This window comes from Rhinoderma darwinii, chromosome 2 (assembly GCF_050947455.1).
Source record: "Rhinoderma darwinii isolate aRhiDar2 chromosome 2, aRhiDar2.hap1, whole genome shotgun sequence".
NCBI classification, from domain to species: domain Eukaryota; kingdom Metazoa; phylum Chordata; class Amphibia; order Anura; family Rhinodermatidae; genus Rhinoderma; species Rhinoderma darwinii.
Window position 1 is genome coordinate 326,073,156 of NC_134688.1, and position 19,100 is coordinate 326,092,255.

At 41.3% G+C, this 19,100-nt stretch overlaps 1 long non-coding RNA gene across 1 annotated transcript in view; it reads right to left on the minus strand.

The window, feature by feature from the left end:
* Window positions 1-2,893: 2,893 nt before the first annotated feature.
* The window catches only part of LOC142741256 (uncharacterized), a 33,180-nt gene continuing 16,973 nt past the window's right edge, over window positions 2,894-19,100 (minus strand). The window contains exons 3-4 of the long non-coding RNA XR_012881048.1: window positions 4,066-4,143; window positions 2,894-2,987 (exon numbers count right to left, since the gene is read on the minus strand). This is a non-coding gene — a long non-coding RNA (uncharacterized LOC142741256). The remainder of the gene's footprint in view (window positions 2,988-4,065; window positions 4,144-19,100) is intronic.

Below are 19,100 nucleotides of genomic sequence, written 5' to 3' on the forward strand. Positions count from 1 at the left end.
GGTTCCGTTTCCCTCACCATTGATTTCCAATGCAGTAGGCTGGTATTATTAGGCCGGAAAAGGCCAAACACAATGTCCCTTCCCACCCTGGTAATGCTAGGCTGCTGCTGCTGTGTTGTATCTGGCTGGTTATGCAAAATGGGGGAGACCCCACGTCATTTTTAAAAATAAATAAATAAATAATTGGAAAGAAATATGTGGGGTTCCCCTATTTTTATAACCAGCCAGATACAACACAGCAGCAGCAAACTAGCATTATCAGGATGGGAAGGACCACTGTTTTTGGGCTTTCCCAGCCTAATAATACCAGCCTGCTGCCACACCAGTGCTGTAGTGATGGTTGGGTACTGGATCGTACCCGCCTCTTCACGGTACCCATGTTGGCGGTGGGTATCGGGGTAATAATGGGGGTTAGTGTTAGCCTCTTCATGTCTAACATTAAGCCTCGCCTTAGTAATGGATTTTGTCAATCAGCCAGCGGCCATTACTAAGGTGGTAGTAATAAAGTTTGGAAAAATACAAAGACATAGGAAATATATTTTATTGAAATAAAAATCCCACACAACCCTCGTTAACCATTTTATTGAGAATAAAAAAAACGCCGTAATCGAAGTAGTACTCGAATCCGAAATAGACCAACAACCGAACTTAGAAAAAAACACAAACACACAAAAATAATTAGTAACACATAAAAAAGCAAAACTATTATTATTCTTACCTTTCCTGGGTCCAGCGCTGGAGCCGCAATGTCAGCGAGCTGGGCCCTATATCGAATCCAATCATGTGTGATACTGTCTGCTGAGCCACTGTATCTAATCCTATAATGTGTGATACTGTCTGCTGATCTACTGTATTTAATCCCATCATGTGTTATACTGTCTGCTGAGCCACTGTATCTAATCCTATCATGTGTTATACTGTCAGCTATCCATAGCTATAGGGTCATAGTGCTATAGATATGCTGTCTCCTATCACACATACACGCACACACGTACACACATTTTTTTCAGGTATATGTATTGGGGCTATTTGCCCTGAAGTTTCAGGACCTTAGTAACGCCCAATGGTGGATTATCATAGGGCGTTTTGGGCAGCCGCCCAGGGCCTGAGGCTCCCGGCGGACCCATGGCCGCCCAAAATTCATTGTAGTTTTGTCTCGTATTTTCCGCGATTTTGCCATGAATCGCGGCAAAAACTGCAACGAAACTGCATTGTGTATATCCTGCAAAAGGACCTTTAGACATAAGGTCACATGACCTTCTCTCTGAAGTTCTCACTACTGCTTAGAGACCTGCTGGTCACATGACCACAGGACCTTGACCAGCAGCAGCAAAATTCCACAAAGAAGACTGAGGTGAGCTGCTATGTAAGTATAAGATTGATTTGTTTGAGGGGTCTGTATTTATGGGGACTGTATTTAGGGGGTCTGGTGTGGGGTCTGTATTTAGGGGGCCTGGTTTGGGGCCTGTATTTAGGAGGTTTGGTGTCTGTATTAGTTTAAGGGTTCTGTATTTAGGGGGTCTGGTCTGGGGTCTGTATCAGTTTAAGGGGTTTAGGGTCTATATATTTAGGGGTCTGTGTTAGTTTAAGGGGTCTGGGGTCTGTATTTAGGGGGCCTGGTGTCAGTATTAGTTTATAGGGTTTATTTAGGGGAGCTGTTCTAGGGTCTGTATTAGTTTAGGGTTCTTTATTTAGGTGTCTGTATTTAGAGGTCTGATGTGGGGTCTGTATTAGAATAGGGGGTCTGGTCTGGGGTCTGTATTACTTAAGGGAGTCAGGTCTTTTCGTCATTATTTGTGTAGGGGTCAGGTCTGGGGTCTGTATTTAGGGGGTCTGTATTAGTTTGATGTCTGGTGTCTGTATTTAGGGGGTCTGGGGTCTGTAATTAGGGGTCTGGTCTGGGGTCCGTATTTAGGGGTCTGTATTAGTTTAGGGGTCTTTATTAGGTCATCAGTATAAAAAACGGTCCGTGTCCGTTTGGTCCTGGGCCTTGGTGTCTAATATTGTGTGTTTCTATAGAGGCTGGAAATGGCTGCAGAAGTGATGGGCAAAGATGTCTCATCAGCAGATGTCGCCATAACGGTCTGCGTCAGATGGAGAAGAAAAAAAACGGCTCCAAATCAGAGAAGACATCACTTGTGAGTCACTGGATCTATAGGGGATCTTTGACCTCTCCTGACATGTCTGTTGCAGGTAAGCCTTGTATTCTACATACCTCTGTGTACCCAGGACTAATAGACAAATGCGTGTTACCATTCCCATTGTCAAGAGGAAGTGTTCCTACACAGTGTGATACTGTCAGCGATGGTTGGAGACTGTCAGTATGTAGGGATACAGCCCTTGGACAAGGGGAATCATAACAACCATTTGTCAATGCTCACACAAAAAGGTGGTGTTCACTATGGACACGGCAGAGCGGCGGTGGGGGAGGCGGGCCCAAATTTGTGGAACAGCCCAGGGCCTATGGTCTACTAAATCCGACGCTGGTGACACCCCTGGCTGCTAGTGCTGCATCGTTGGGTCACTTAGGAGATCCCAGCGATGCAGCTGAAAGCTGCAGGCCGTCTGCCATGAGAGGGTTGGCGGGGGGCCCAAGAAGAATCTTTGCATCGGGGCCCATGAGCCTTTAGCTACACCCCTGAGTGAGAGGAGTAATAAGTTTGAATTTAATTCTGAAGGGAATGGGCAACTAGTTTAGTGACTGGAACAGGGTAGAGACATTGGTCTAGTGGTTGGTCAGAAAGATGAGCCTGGCTGCTGCATAAAGGAAAGATTGGAGAGGGGAGAGTTTGGTGAGTGGAAGACTTTCCTGAGACCACCATTGTTATTCATATGTGAACTCTTATCTACAGCTTCAATCAATCTAAGAACAAATGGCAAAAAAAAGCTTTCCTTTATTTGTTGTATGACATTTTTTTTTCTTGACTCTGAAGAGCGACCTCTTGTGGGCAGCTCCTCTTTGTAGTTTTTTGGGGGTGCTCACAGCCCTGTAGGTGAAACATGACTCATTTGTGGTTAATAACTTCTGATGATTACTCCTGTATACATATTAATACATATAGGCACATCCAACGCTTTAGACTCCAGTGACAGATAAAGCAGAGCAGAATACAGAACAAGGACCTGTTATCCTAATTGATTGAAGAAGAGGCAGTTGGAAAAGTAAAGTTTACTTAATTAGAGTAACTAGATTATTATTATTATTTCTGTTACTTATATAGCAACAACATATTATGCAGCACTCACTCACTATCCCAATTGGGGCTCACAATATGAATTCCCTATCTGTATGTTTTTGGGGTGTGGGAGGAAAACCATGCAAACACAGGAAGAATATACAAACTGTGGGATGAAAACCATGCAAATGTTGTCCTTGGTGGAACGCAGTGTCGCAAGGCAATAGTGCTAACCACTGAGCTACAATGCTGCCCAATACTAGGTAAAAAAAAAAAATATTACAGAGGTAGACATGCCTTATGGGCCCAAGGAAAAAAAGCAAAGGCAGAAAAAAAGGTATAATGTGTTTCATCTTTTGGCCCATTTAGAAAAACTTTTTAAGACACGGAAGAACGAGTTGTTCCCAAGGTAGATAGACATTCCATTAGGACAATCAGTGCAGCCAGTGGGGAAGAAACTCTTCCCTGCCAAGTGTGGAGCATTATTGTTGCCTAAAAATATTTATAATTACATTTTTGAGGCAGCAGGATCTACTATATGCAATAAACTTTTTTTTATTTACACTGGCAATAATCAGTACAGTTGCTCCGAAACAAGCACATCATAACGAATATTGGACAGTGTAAATCCAGCTACGACGAGGTCTCGTGATCTTAGAGAATCTATACAATAAGTAGGGATTTATTTGGAGATGGCTGAGGGTCAAAATGAGCCCTTCAGTCAATGACATATAATTGAGACAATAATGGCAAATAATATAGAAAAGTTTCCATTATAGTAAAATCATCATTATACAACTGGCACTATTTCTTATAGTACTAGGTCAATATGATAACACAATGATCAGTAAGGTTACAATGCACAGACCAAGACGCCATCCACATTTACCTGTATGTGCCACCTATTTTCACAAGGTATTGCTTGTTGTTCCTTACCCAGTCCAGAAGTTTGAAAGGTAATGTGCTCCTACAATGTGTGATAAGCAGAGATAGGCAAGTTATCTGTACTTTATTTCAAAATATATTGATATTTTATAGCACGTCTTTAAATAAATGGCAAATTATTAAAAATAGCTTGACAAAGTCAGAAAAAAGTATATGACTTGACCCTCATTAACACATTTTTTTAACTGTGTTTTCCAATGTAATGAGCCATAATCACTAAAATCCCCTCCTTTAAATCCAAGTAATGCTAGTAGTAATCTAGCATTTTCTAGAATATCAATACTATTCGTTTAGCACGCTCCCACCTGTAACACACACCTTATTTATAGAGGCCTCTTAAGAACGTTTGACGTGGCAAAGCAATTACGTGGCAAGGTGAGAGTTAAAATTCAACAGCCCTTGAAAGCTGCGTACCCCCTCAAGCCCCATACAGGGGTCAGATACAGGACCGGCGTGTCGAGTTACAAGAATGTGAAGAAAGGGAGATTTAGGGCTGGAGATGCCACACAGAAGAGTGTGTTGTTTGTCTGCCTTTGAAATAAGATGCAGCCCAGAGAGCAGGAGGAGGGGAATCTGCACCAAAATATTTCTATGAATTATAGCTTGCCCTTGGCTATGACTTGTGGGGGGTGGGGGCTTTTTTCTGGGGATCACATTTCCACAGGTGTTCCTCTGTTTGTCTTCCAAGTTCATTCTTTTTTTTTCTTCTGTCCATCACTGAAAAATGCACTGCTAAAGAGTGTCTTTTATCTAATGATAACTGTTCAACCATCCAAATGACCTCCCAATGCTTACACTTCATTTCCTCAATCGGTGTGCTCTCACCCAATGACCTACAAAGCACCTTCATTAAGTTAAGAAAAGCATTTAATCAGAAATTAAAACAACCTTTAGATGATTTACAAATATATTGTAGAATCCTTTAAACCCTAGTACCAGTTCATGGCTCTCAATACTACACTTCCTGACTATTTGGATGTGAGCAACGTTGAAAGCACAATTGACTCTTTAAAGGCTATGTAAACATTTGAATGGCATTTTTTCTTTAATAAAAATGCATGTCAGTATGTTTGGTGCAACTTTACAAATATATATTTTTTTTAATTAGTTTAACATTTTTAGATACAGCTGCTCTGCATTCTCTATACAGAGCAGCTGTATCTAGCGCTATTCACTGAATCGGTCAGTCCCGCGGACCTGACGGGTTCAGTGACAGCGGGTCGACACGCAGGATCCACCTGTAACACATCTAAGTTATGAGCCTCTTGAGAAAGCTGACGGCGAAACGCGCGTCGGGGTCCTGTGGTCGTTGGTCGTGTGGTCGTTGGTGGTGCAATTTAGCACAAGATGGGTCAGTTTAACATTGCGGCCTTGTTTGAGTGGTTTTCTGGCTCGGTATTGGTCTAATTATGTGAATTTACCGTTTCTAATCATTTCTAGTAAGCACTTGTTACCACAGGGTATATACATTGTTTTCTTGCCTTGTACGTGGGTTGATTTTCAACCTACTGTATATAGGTAGCCTTGGCACTTTACAGTGGATATTTTCAATTACACATATATTATGTGATGTATTGATTGCACTTTATAACTACAGTGAAGGAAATAAGTATTTGATCCCTTGCTGATTTTGTAAGTTTGCCCACTGTCAAAGTCATGAACAGTCTAGAATTTTTAGGCCAGGTTAATTTTACCAGTGAGAGATAGATTATATATAAAAAAAAAAAAGAAAATCGCATAGTCAAAATTATATATATTTATTTGCATTGTGCACAGAGAAATAAGTATTTGATCCCCTACCAACCATTAAGAGTTCAGCCTCCTCCAGACCAGTTACACGCTTCAAATAAACTTGGTGCCTGCATTAAAGACAGCTGTCTTACATGGTCACCTGTATAAAAGACTCCTGTCCACAGACTCAATTAATCAGTGTGACTCTAACCTCTACAACATGGGCAAGACCAAAGAGCTTTCTAAGGATGTCAGGGACAAGATCATAGACCTGCACAAGGCTGGAATGGACTACAAAACCATAAGTAAGACGCTGGGTGAGAAGGAGACAACTGTTGGTGCAATAGTAAGAAAATGGAAGACATACAAAATGACTGTCAATCGACATCGATCTGGGGCTCCATGCAAAATCTCACCTCGTGGGGTATCCTTGATCCTGAGGAAGGTGAAAGCTCAGTCGAAACTATACGGGGGGAACTTGTTAATGATCTCAAGGCAGCTGGGACCACAGTCACCAAGAAAACCATTGGTAACACATTACGCCGTAATGGATTAAAATCCTGCAGTGCCCGCAAGGTCCCCCTGCTCAAGAAGGCACATGTACAGGCCCATCTGAAGTTTGCAAATGAACATCTGGATGATTCTGAGAGTGATTGGGAGAAGGTGCTCTGGTCAGATGAGACTAAAATTGAGCTCTTTGGCATTAACTCAACTCGCCGTGTTTGGAGGAAGAGAAATGCTGCCTATGACCCAAAGAACACCGTCCCCACTGTCAAGCATGGAGGTGGAAACATTATGTTTTGGGGGTGTTTCTCTGCTAAGGGCACAGGACTACTTCACCGCATCAATGGGAGAATGGATGGAGCCATGTACCGTCAAATCCTGAGTGACAACCTCCTTCCTTCCACCAGGACATTAAAAATGGCTCGTGGCTGGGTCTTCCAGCACGACAATGACCCGAAACATACAGCCAAGGCAACAAAGGAGTGTCTCAAAAAGAAGCAGATTAAGGTCATGGAGTGGCCTAGCCAGTCTCCAGACCTTAATCCCATCGGGAGCTGAAGATCCGAGTTGTCAAGCGACAGCCTCGAAATCTTAATGATTTACAGATGATCTGCAAAGAGGAGTGGGCCAAAATTCCATCTAACATGTGTGCAAACCTCATCATCAACTACAAGAAACGTCTGACTGCTGTGCTTGCCAACAAGGGTTTTGCCACCAAGTATTAAGTCTTGTTTGCCAAAGGGATGAAATACTTATTTCTCTGTGCACAATGCAAATAAATATATATAATTTTGACAATGTGATTTTCTTTTTTTTTTTAAATATAATCTATCTCTCACTGGTAAAATTAACCTAGCCTAAAAATTCTAGACTGTTCATGTCTTTGACAGTGGGCAAACTTACAAAATCAGCAAGGGATCAAATACTTATTTCTTGAGCAGGGGGACCTTGCGGGCACTGCAGGATTTTAATCCATTACGGCGTAATGTGTTACCAATGGTTTTCTTGGTGACTGTGGTCCCAGCTGCCTTGAGATCATTAACAAGTTCCCCCCGTGTAGTTTTCGGCTGAGCTCTCACCTTCCTCAGGATCAAGGATATCCCACGAGGTGAGATTTTGCATGGAGCCCCAGATCGATGTCGATTGACAGTCATTTTGTATGTCTTCCATTTTCTTACTATTGCACCAACAGTTGTCTCCTTCTCACCCAGCGTCTTACTTATGGTTTTGAAGCCAATTCCAGCCTTGTGCAGGTCTATGATCTTGTCCCTGACATCCTTAGAAAGCTCTTTGGTCTTGCCCATGTTGTAGAGGTTAGAGTCATACTGATTAATTGAGTCTGTGGACAGGAGTCTTTTATACAGGTGACCATTTAAGACAGCTGTCTTTAATGCAGGCACCAAGTTGATTTGGAGCATGTAACTGGTCTGGAGGAGGCTGAACTCTTAATGGTTGGTTGGGGATCAAATACTTATTTCTCTGTGCACAATGCAAATAAATATATATAAATTTGACTATGTGATTTTCTTTTTTTTTTTTATATATATATATAATCAATCTCTCACTGGTAAAATTAACCTAGCCTAAAAATTCTAGACTGTTCATGTCTTTGACAGTGGGCAAACTTACAAAATCAGCAAGGGATCAAATACTTATTTCCTTCACTGTATATATGGGATATTGGATGTTTGACCAACACCTCAGTTTAGTTTTTTTATGTGATTTTAATTGGTTTTATAAGACAGCCTTTATCACTTATTTCTTGTTATACATGTACTAATAAAGATATATTGTACTAGTTATGTGTTGGTTTACTACATAGACTTGTGGTATACATTTATGGGTGTTGCTTCTAGATGGTATACTGTACCACGTTACATACTAAGAGTGATATCAGATTATGGATAGGTTTAGATAGTTTAAAAGAAGGACTGATATGTATCTTCTCTTTGGTATCCATTCCTGTGTTTGGCTGAAAATTCTGATTTAAAACTGCATCACAATTTCATGTGTGATTTCAGCCTAATTAACATTTTTCACACACAAAAACACCTGAAAAAAGATTATGAACCCATACCTCCCAACTTTCAAGTATCACAAAGAGGGACAACCGATGTGGCGCCTAGCGCGTCGCGTCAATTTTTTAATTTTAAGCCTTGCCTCTAATCTCACCCAATCCCCACCCATACACACCCGGTTCAGTCCACACAGTATCATGCCAAATAGCTGCCTCCACACAGTATAATGCCCTCATAGCTGCCACCAGATGCACTCATACAGTATAAAGCCAGCACAGATGCTCCAATGCAGTATAATGCCAAAACAAATTCCCCTATACAGCATAATGCACCATAGCTGCCCCATGCAGTGCAATGCCCCCATAGCTTCCCCCATACAGTATAATGTCCCATACAGTATAATGCCCACACAGATGCCCCATACAGTATAATGCCCCCATAGCTGCCCCATACAGCTTAATGCCCCAAAAGCTGCTTCCACGCAGCATAATGCCCCCATACAGTATAATGCCTCACAAGCTGCCCTTATACAGTATAGTGCCCCATAGCAGCCCCATACAGTAGAATGCCCCCACAGCTGCCCCTTACAGTATGATGGCCTTATAGATTCCCCCGTGACGAATAATGCCCCCATAGCTGCCCCATGAATTATAATGCCCCCTTAGCTGCCTATAGTGCCAATGCCCTTGTAGATAGTGCCACAGTGCCAATGTAGATAGTGCCCGTGTAGATAGCACCACACTGTCCATTCTAGACAGTGCCGCTATATAGTGCCACAGTGTCCATGTAGATAGTGCCACACCCCTCTTGAAGATAGCGCCATCCCCTGTTTATAGCGCTATTCCCCTGTAGATAGCGCCATTTGGACTCCCTCTAGGAGCAGAATCCCCAGCCAGAACATAGGCCAGGGATACCGCTCCTAGAGGGAAGCCCTGATGCCACTGTCCATATATGGACAGTAACGTCAGGGGCTACTCCTGGAGTGGAGTCCCTGTTGCTGACGATCTGGCCGGGGATTGCGCTCCAGGAGGAGCCCCTAACGTCACTGTGCATATATGGACAGTGACCTTAGGGGGTTCCCCCTAGGAGCGGAATACCCAGTCAGAGCGTTGGTAATGAGGATTCCACTCCAGGAATAGCCACTGACGTCACTGTCCATATATGGACAGTGACGTCAAGGGCTTCCCTGGCCACAGCACTTAAAGTAGCGCTGTGCCCAGGGAGTCCTTGGCAAGAGCGGGGGAGCTCTCTCTGCTCCTGCGCTCCGAACTAATGCTGAAGCAGGGAGCTGACTGTTCCTTGCTTCAGTCTTGGATTCAACTGTATCTGCGTCCTCAGGACGCAGATACAGTTGACAGCGGGACATACTCTCGGCCGCCCGGGACAGTGGGACACCACCCGGAATCCGGAATGTTTTGGGTGAGCAGTACAACACAGTATGGAACAAGAATAAATGAAGGAGGAAAATGTTGAATGTTTTTTTTTACAAATGACCGTGAGCTTTATAACAAGACTATGATACAGTATGACAGTGGAGGAATATTGACTGCTATTTGGAAGTATTTTATATTGTACAATTTTATGTTGTATAATAAATACTATACTTTTTGATAATTGCCCGTAAAATTATTTAAATATTTCTTGAATTAGATGAGAGGATGTTTTGATCATTGTCCTGAGTTATATTTAGAACATAGAGTTAGGTCCAGAATTATTTGGACAGTGACACAATTTTCATGATTTGGGCTCTGCATGCCACCGCATTTGATTTGAAATGAAACAACTGAGATGCAAATGAAGTGTAGACTTTCATATTTAATTCAAGTGGTTGAACAAAAATATCCTATGAAACGTTTAGGAATTGCAACCATTTTTCTACACAGCCTCCCCATTTCAGGGGCTCAAAAGTAATTGGACAAATTAACATTACCATAATTATTATTATTATTTTTTTTTTTAATACAATGTAGAGAATCCTTTGCAGGCAATGACTGCCTGAAGTTTGGAACCCATGGACATCACCAAACGCTGGGTTTCCTCCTTTGTGATGCTTTTGCCAGGCCTTTGCTGCTATCTTCAGTTGTTGCTTCTTTGTGGGTCTTTCTGCCTTAACCCGTTAGTGACCGGCCCATCGTGTTTCTACGTCGGTCACTAACGGGCCTTATTCCGATGCCATAGACTTTTTACGTCGCGGCATCGGAATAAGTTTACAGATCAGGGAGCTGTCAAATCTCCCTGCTCTCAGCTGCTAGAGGCAGCTGAGGGCTGGGAGCGTCCCTGCTCTGCCGTGTAAGATCGATATTAGTATCGATCTCACACGTTTAACCCCTCAGATGCGGAGCTCAATAGCGAGCACCGCATCTGAGTGGTTTTGGAGAGAGGGAGGGAGCTCCCTCTCTCCCCCACCGATACCCGGCGATACGATCGCCGAGTGTCTGTGTCTGCGATGGCAGCCGGGGGCCTAATAAAGGCCCCCAGGTCTGCCTGTAGTGTATGCCTGCTAGGTCATGCCTCTGGCATGACCTAGCAGATGCCTGTCCGTTTTAAACGGACAGGCATAATACACTGCAATACAAAAGTATTGCAGTGTATTATAAATGCGATCGCATAATCGCATATTATAGTCCCCTAATGGGACTAGTAAAAAAGTAAAAAAAAAGTTTAATAAAGTTAATTTAAAAAAAAATGTGAAAAAAAATGAAAAACCCAGCTTTTCCCCTTACACAATGCTTTACTATTACAAAACCAAAATAAAGTAAAAAAGTTACACATATTTGGTATCGCCGCATCCGTAACGACCCTGACTATAAATCTATTACATTATTTAACCCGCACGGTGAACGCCGTAAAAAAAATTAATAAAAAACTATGGAAAAATTGCTGTTTTCTGTGAATACTGACTTTAAAAAAACGTGATAAAAAGTGATCAAAAAGTTGCATCTACTCCAAAATGGTACCAATAAAAACTACAAGTCTTCCTGCAAAAAAAAAAGCCCTCATACAACCGCATCGGCGAAAAAATAAAAACGTTACGGCTCTTCAAATATGGAGACACAAAAACAAATCATTTAGAAAAAAAAGCATTTTTACTGTGTAAAAGTAGTAAAACATACAAAAACTATACAAATTTGCTATCGTTGCAATCGTAACAACCCGCTTAATAAAGTTATTTTGTTATTTATACCACACGGTAAACGGCGTAGATTTAGGACGCAAAAAAGAGTGGCGAAATTTCAGATTTTTTTCTATTCCCCCCCAAAAAAAAAGTTAAGAAAAGTTAATCAATAAATAATATGTACCTAAAAATGGTGCTATTAAAAAATGCAACTTGTCCTGCAAAAAACAAGACCTTATACAGCTATGTGGATGCAAAAATGAAAGAGTTATAGCTCTTGGAATGCGACGATTGAAAAACGTAAAAAATAGCTTGGTCATTAAGGTCCAAAATAGGCTGGTCATTAAGGGGTTAAAGGGGTGGTGTCACGATTTATTTTTTTTTTAGATAATATTGCTTTTAGCATGTCATTAAAATAAATTTAATTTATTTGTGTTTTTGTGTTGTACTTTTTACTTTTTTCTTTCTTTTACTTCACTATGGGGGCTGCCATTTTTCTTTTCATCTCTGTATGTGTCGATTAACGACACATACAGAGATGGAATACGGCACATACATCCCCATAGAGAATGCGAACGGGAGCCGTTCCATTCACTATAGCATACTCTGTCTGTGTGGGAACGGCGCATGCACCGCTCCCACACAGACCAAAGGGAAGGTCTTTGGTAGAGCGACATCCGGCGCCATTTTCATGTGGACCGGAAGCCGCGGCCGGACAGTAAGATGACGACTTCCGGCCATATGTTGAAGGCAGCGCAGACGCAAGGACTAGGAGCGGCAGGGCGGAGGCGGCAGCGGCGACAGGAGCGGCAGGAGCAGGTAAGTTATGTTTGTGTATGTGATGTGTGTGTATGTTAGTGTTATACTGTCTGATTACCACTGTATCTAATCCTCCTACACTGTGAATTTGCTCAGAAAATGGCGGCACACAGTGTAGGAGGTTTGAACATTCAACCCCCTCCTTTCTCCTGGCACTAGCCAGGATAAAGGAGGGGGGATTGTGAGGACACTAGAGTGAGTGTGTCTACCCCAAATTTGCAGCATAAAGAAATGAGGTTGCTTTACCACATGCCAATGCTGCAATTTTGGGAATTGCTCCCTCTAGTGACCAGCACATGGAAATGTTATAAATTAGAATCTAATTTATAATATTTCCTGACTTGTGAAAAAATTAAAAAAATTAAAACAATGTGTAATCATTTATATACTAACTGTTTAACTGAAAAAAATATATATATTTTTAGCGACACATTCCCTTTAAGTTTTCACTTAAGCAAGTGAAATGCAGCTCGATCGGGTTGAGATCTGGGTGATTTACTTGGCCATTGCAGAATATTCTTTGCCTTAAAAAAAACTCCTGGGTTGCTTTCACAGTATCTTTTGGGTCATTGTCCATCTGTACTGTGAAGCGACGTCCAATCAACCTTGCTTCATTTGGTTGAAACTGAGCAGAAAGTATATCCTTGAACACTTCAGAATTCAGCCGGCTGCTTCTGTCTTCAGTCACATCATCAATAAGCACTAGTGACCCAGTGCCTTTGGCAGCCATGCATGCCCATGCCATCACACTGCCTCCACCATGTTTTACAGGGGATGTGGTGTACTTTGGATCATGAGCCGTTCCAAGCCTTCTCCATACTTTCTTCCTCCCATCATTCTGGTACAGGTTGATCTTAGTTTCATCTGTCCAGATACCATTGTAAAACATTCTGCAACATGTCGATGACATTACTTGAAATCTCATTTACATTGCTGGTACTGTACTGCACTGCAGATTTGCCACAGGAAAATCCACATGGCAAATCCACACGTAATATGCATTGTGTGCATGTGGCCTAAAAGCTCTTTTACACAGGCTCATGATTTGGCAAACGATCGCACTTTCGAATGCTCATTCCCGGTCATTGCGCCGTGTAAACATGCCCAACGATCAGCCAATAAACGAGCAGGCATAAGGACCCTTTATACACTGGCCAATTATCGGGCAGACGAGAGTTCATAGAACGCTCGTTCCCGATAATTGCCCTTTGTGAACAGCACAGCGATCAGCAGATGAAGGAGCAAACGCTCCTTCATCTGCTGATTGTATCGTTTTGAATGTGAAAAATATTATCGTTGTCGGAAGCACGTCTCCCTGTGTAAACATGCTGCCGACATGATACAAATTTATGGGGACGAGCGATCAGAGTACCGACCGCTCTCCCCCATACTAGCTCCTTGTGAAAAGAGCAAACTGTCGCTGATCAACGAGACATCTCGTTCATCGGCGCTCGTTACACCGTACAAAATGGGCCAGTGTAAAAGTACCATAAGAATCATTGGTTATCAGCAGCACAAATTGCCGTGTAAACAGGGATCTGTTGCCGACAATAATGAAACTGTATGTGTATGAACGATCACACTAACAATTGTTCGGTCACATACAGTGCTGATGATTTCTCCATGTAAATGGAGCTAAATGAGTGCTGATTGACTTCCTTAATCGCTGAGCAATATTCGTTACCGGCAGAAAATCTCCCTGTGTAAAAGAGCCCTCAGACGTAGGTTCGTAGTAAGTTTTGCAGCTTTTTACAGTTTTGTGTGAAACAATAGTCTGTGATCTATATGATTACCGTCACACTGTACATACATTAATTGAACTTAATATATGATACCTATATTTAACCTTACCTCCTGTGGCTTGGCTTCTTCCTAAATGGTTAGGGCTACTCATGTGCAATGCCATGACTTTACAAGCTATTATTGATTATATTTTTCAACAAAAAAAAATAAATTATTTTCACCTAAACATTACAATTCGCATGGCTTAAAGTAGAAATGAAAAAAACATTAAACTGAAAGGATTTACACAATACATCTGCATGCTCTTCAGAAAAACAGCACATTAAGATATGTGAAATTTAAAAAAAATCAATTATGCTATTTGTGCTTTGTAAACATAACATTATTGTCTTATTGGGGTCAAGTAGGGCCCCTTGATGTAGAGGTTTTCTTCCCAAAGCTGGGTGGATTTAGCCTCTCAGCAGACAGGACCTGTGGGTCAGAGCAGGCCTTTCAGACACATCTGACACTTGTATAATAATCTCGGCAGGACAGGAAGGTCCCTGGTGGGGGTATTCTTTGCCCATTCCTTCCCTCAATGCTAAAATATCCCCCCTCTGTGGCCTCAGACAGTTCTCAAACAACAACTGTCTGCAGGGCCAGCTAATCCCTCACAGGTGACCAGCCAACGCCTCCGGCTCAACTCAGGCATTCCTAGGCCTTCATTAACTCCTGCAGCACCACATATTGGTGAGATTTCAGCATTGTCACCCTAGTGCATGAAGTTCATATCAATACATTACCAGTGTTCTTACTAAAGCTGGACATAAACATGGAGATTTGGCCATGATAAGAGTAAATTTCCAATATTGGATTGTTTGAGTATGTTCACACGTCCAATAAAAAACAGCTGAAAATTATGGAGCTTTTTTCAAGGGAAAACAGCCTCTGATTTTCAGGTGTTTTTGAAGCTGAAAATGATTGAAGCGTTTTTTGAGGCTTTTTTTTTTAGGTGTTTTTGTAGGCTTTTTTCATATTGTCAATGGAAAAACAGCTCAAGAAATACATGCTCCTTTTTTTTACGTGGCATCTTTTTATGCTCTGTTTTGTAAACATACGCCTCGTCTGAACTAAATGCCGTATTTCCCATTGATTTCAATAAGAAGCTATTTTTAGGCATTTCGCTAGTGTTTTTCAAGGCGTATTTCGAGGCGTTTACGCTCTGAAATACACCTGAAACACTACATGTGTACATACCCTTTATCTTTTAACCCCTAGGCGCACGAGGACGCAACTGTACGTCCATGCGGCCAGTGTCTTAAGGCACAGGGACGTACAGTTACTGCGTAGTTCCCGGTGCACACTGTCGGCGACAGTGTGCACCGGGAACCGGGAGGCCAGCTGTCCCTGACAGCTGACACTCCACTGTATGCCGATTAGCGGCTTATTTCCGCTGATATCGGCAATTAACCCCTTGATTGCGGTGATTGATTGCAATCACCACATTCAGGGGTTTCTAGCTCATCGGCAGACCTCACGATAAATCGTGAGGTTTGCAGATGGCTAGCATGGCGATCGGAGGCCAAGTAATGGCCTCCATGTCTGCCATGTACGGAAGCCTATCAGGATCAGCCTCCTGATAGACTTCCTGTCAGAGTGACAGGACGTCACTGCCGTTCGCGATTCACACTGTCGATGACAGTGTCTGTGACAGTGTCGGCGACAGTGTGCATCGGGAACCGGGAGGTCAGCTGTCCCTGACAGCTGACACTCCACTAGTTGCCGATCAGCGGCTCATTGCCGCTGATTTCGGCAATTAACCCGTTACATGCGGGGCTCGATTGCGATCCCCGCATGTACAGGGTTTGTAGCACATCAGCAGCCCCCATGCAATTGTGGGGGCTGCTGATGCTTGTGATGGCACCTGGGGGCCAGACAACGGCCCCCGGATCTGCAATGTATGTCAGCCTATGAGGATCAACCTCTGCTGCTCCTCGTAGACTAACTGTCAGAGTGACTGTGACGTCACACTGACAGTTGGAATACGTTACACTACCTAGGTAGTGTAATGTATTCTAGCAGCGATCAGTGTAAAAAGTTAAGAAAAAAGTAAAAAAAAGTTAATAAAAATGTTTTACAAAAGTGTAAAAATCAAAGATTTTTTTTCTTATAATAAGTCTCTTATTATAGAAAAAAAAGGAAACCGTTAAAAAACAGTACACATATTTGGTATCACCGCGTTCGTAACAACCCAATCTATAACACTATAATGTTTTTTTTACCGCACGGTGAACGCCGCAAAAAAAACCAAACTAAAAACAATGCCAGAATCACTATTTTTTGGTCACCACCCCTCCCAAAATATAGAATAAAAAGTGATCAAAAAGTCGCATGTACCCGAAAATAGTATCAATAAAAACTACAACCCGTCCCGCAAAAAACAAGCCCTTACACCGCTTTTTTGACTGAAAAATAAAAAAATTACGGCTCTCAGAATATGGTGACACAGAAAATAAATTATTTTATAAAGAAGTGATTTTATTGTGCAAACGCTGCAAAACATAAAAAAAACCTATATACATATGGTATCGCCGTAATCGTACCGACCCGCAGAATAAAGTACAATTGTCATTTATAGCGCATTATGAACACCGTAAGAAATAAAGAATTTAAAACGCCAAAATCACTGTTTTTGGCCACCAAAGCTCTAAATAAAATGTAATAAAAAGTGATCAAAAATTTGCATCTAACAAAAAATGGTACCAATAAAAACTACAGCTCGTCCTGCCAAAAATAAGCCCTCACACCGCTCAATTCATGGAAAAATAAAAAAGTTATGGCGTTTGGAAGGCGGGGAGTGAAAAACTAAAATGGAAAAGCAAAAAAGGATCAGTCCTGCAAAGGTTAATTAATTTCTATTAAAAAAATAAATTATTACCACATGTGGGGTATTGTCGTACTCGGGAGAGATTGCGTTACAAATTTAGGGCGACTTTCTTCTTTATCCCTTGTGAAAATGAAAAAATGCAACATTTTAGTGGACAAAATGTAGTGAATTTCACGGCCTAATTCTACTAAATTCTGCAAAAGACCTGTGTGGTATAAATTCTTACTATACCCCTAGAAAAGTTCCTTGAGGGGTCTAGTTTCCAAAATGGGGTCACTTTTGGGGGGTTTCCACTATTTTGTTCTCTCCAGGGGGTTGCAATCGCGACATGGCACTAAAAAGCAATCCAGCAAAATCTGCGCTCCAAAATCCAAATGGCACTCCCTCCCTTCTGAGCGCTGCCGTGGGTCCAAACAGCAGTTTATTACCACATATGGGGTATTTCCGTAATCGGGAGAAGATGCTTTACAAATGTTGGGGTGAATTTTCTTCTTTATTCCTTGTAAATATTAAAAATGTCTATGTTATTTCAGAAAAAAAGTAGATTTTCATTTTCACAGACTAACTCCAATAAATATAGCAAAATACCTGTGGGGTCAAAGTGCTAACTATACCCCTAGATTAATTCCTTGAGGGGGTCTAGTTTCCAAAATGGGGTCACTTTTGGGGAGTTTCCACTGTTTTGGCACCACAAGACCTCTTCAAACTCGACATGGTGCCTAAAATATAATCTAAAAATAAGCAGGCCCCAAAATCCACTTGGTGCTCCTTTGCTTCTAAGGCCAGTGTTTCAGTCCATTACCGCACTAGGGCCACATGTGGGATATTCCTAAAAACTGCAGGACCTGGGCAATAAATATTGAGTTGTATTTCTCTGGTAAAACCTTCTGTGTTACACAATTTTTTTTATCACAAATGAATTTCGGCAAAAAAAGGAGAAATTTGTAAATTTCCCCTCTACTTTGCTTTATTTCCTGAGAGACGCCTAAAGGGTTAAAATACTTTCTGAATGCTGTTTTGAATACTTTGAGGTGTGCAGTTTTTAAAATGGGGTAATTTATTGGGGTATTTTAATATATAAGTACTGAACTGGCCCTTGTAAAAATCGCCTCTTGAAATTTTTTTGAAAATGTGAGAAATTGCTGCTAAAGCCTTGTAACGTCCTAGAAAAATAAAAGGATGTTCAAAAAACGATGCAAATATAAAGTAGACATATGGCAAATGGTAACTAGTGACTATTTTGTGTGGTATTACTATCGGTTTTACAAGCAGATACATTTAAATTTAGAAAATTGCACATTTTTGCAAATTTTCTCTAAATTTTGGTGTTTTTCACGAAAAAATATTGAATTTATCGACCAAATTTTTCCACTATCATAAAGTACAATATGTCACGAGAAAACAGTCTCAGAATCGCTTAGATAGGTAAAAACATTCTTGAGTTATTACCACATAAAGTGACACATGTCAGATTTGAAAAAATCAGCTGTGCCACAAGGCCAAAACAGGCTGCGTCCTAAAGGGGTTAACCCACATGTAAAACATGTCTTTTCATACAAAAAAAGTGTTCTGATCATATTAGAAATAAATGCAATTTGCATTTGCCCAATATTTGCATTTCCCTAAAAAGGAATTTCTAAATTCATATGAGTTAAGCGCTATGTTATAGTAACTGCTAAGTGAATACATTTCTATTGGCCAAATGGATGCATAGATTATTGATGTGACAGCTCCATATTGCTAGGATTGGCTGAATTATTGAATCGTCTATGTCACATTTATTTTTGGAAAAGTTATATCATGTGTACCCACATTACAAATGTCAACGATGTCCAGTTTTAAAAAGCAAGTTAACATGATCTGATGTCATTTGCCCAAGGTCAAAGAAACCTTAGAAATATGAATCCTTTCTTTCCCTTAGAGGCATATTAGTTGTACGACCAAACCCTGTTTACAGACAAAAGAAATACCTGCCCCACAGAGCTCAATAGAGTTTGACACCATTTTCAAGGCCAGATCCTTACACAGATATGTTCCTTCATGTAATGTGTTGTAAAGTCACAACTAAAACAGAGTTAATTCTGCAATCTTGACTGACAGGCTGAGCATTTAGGGAATCCTCCCTCTTTCCTGACCGAAGTCAAAGGTTAAAAGCTTGCCGCATTATTAAAATGAAGACAAAA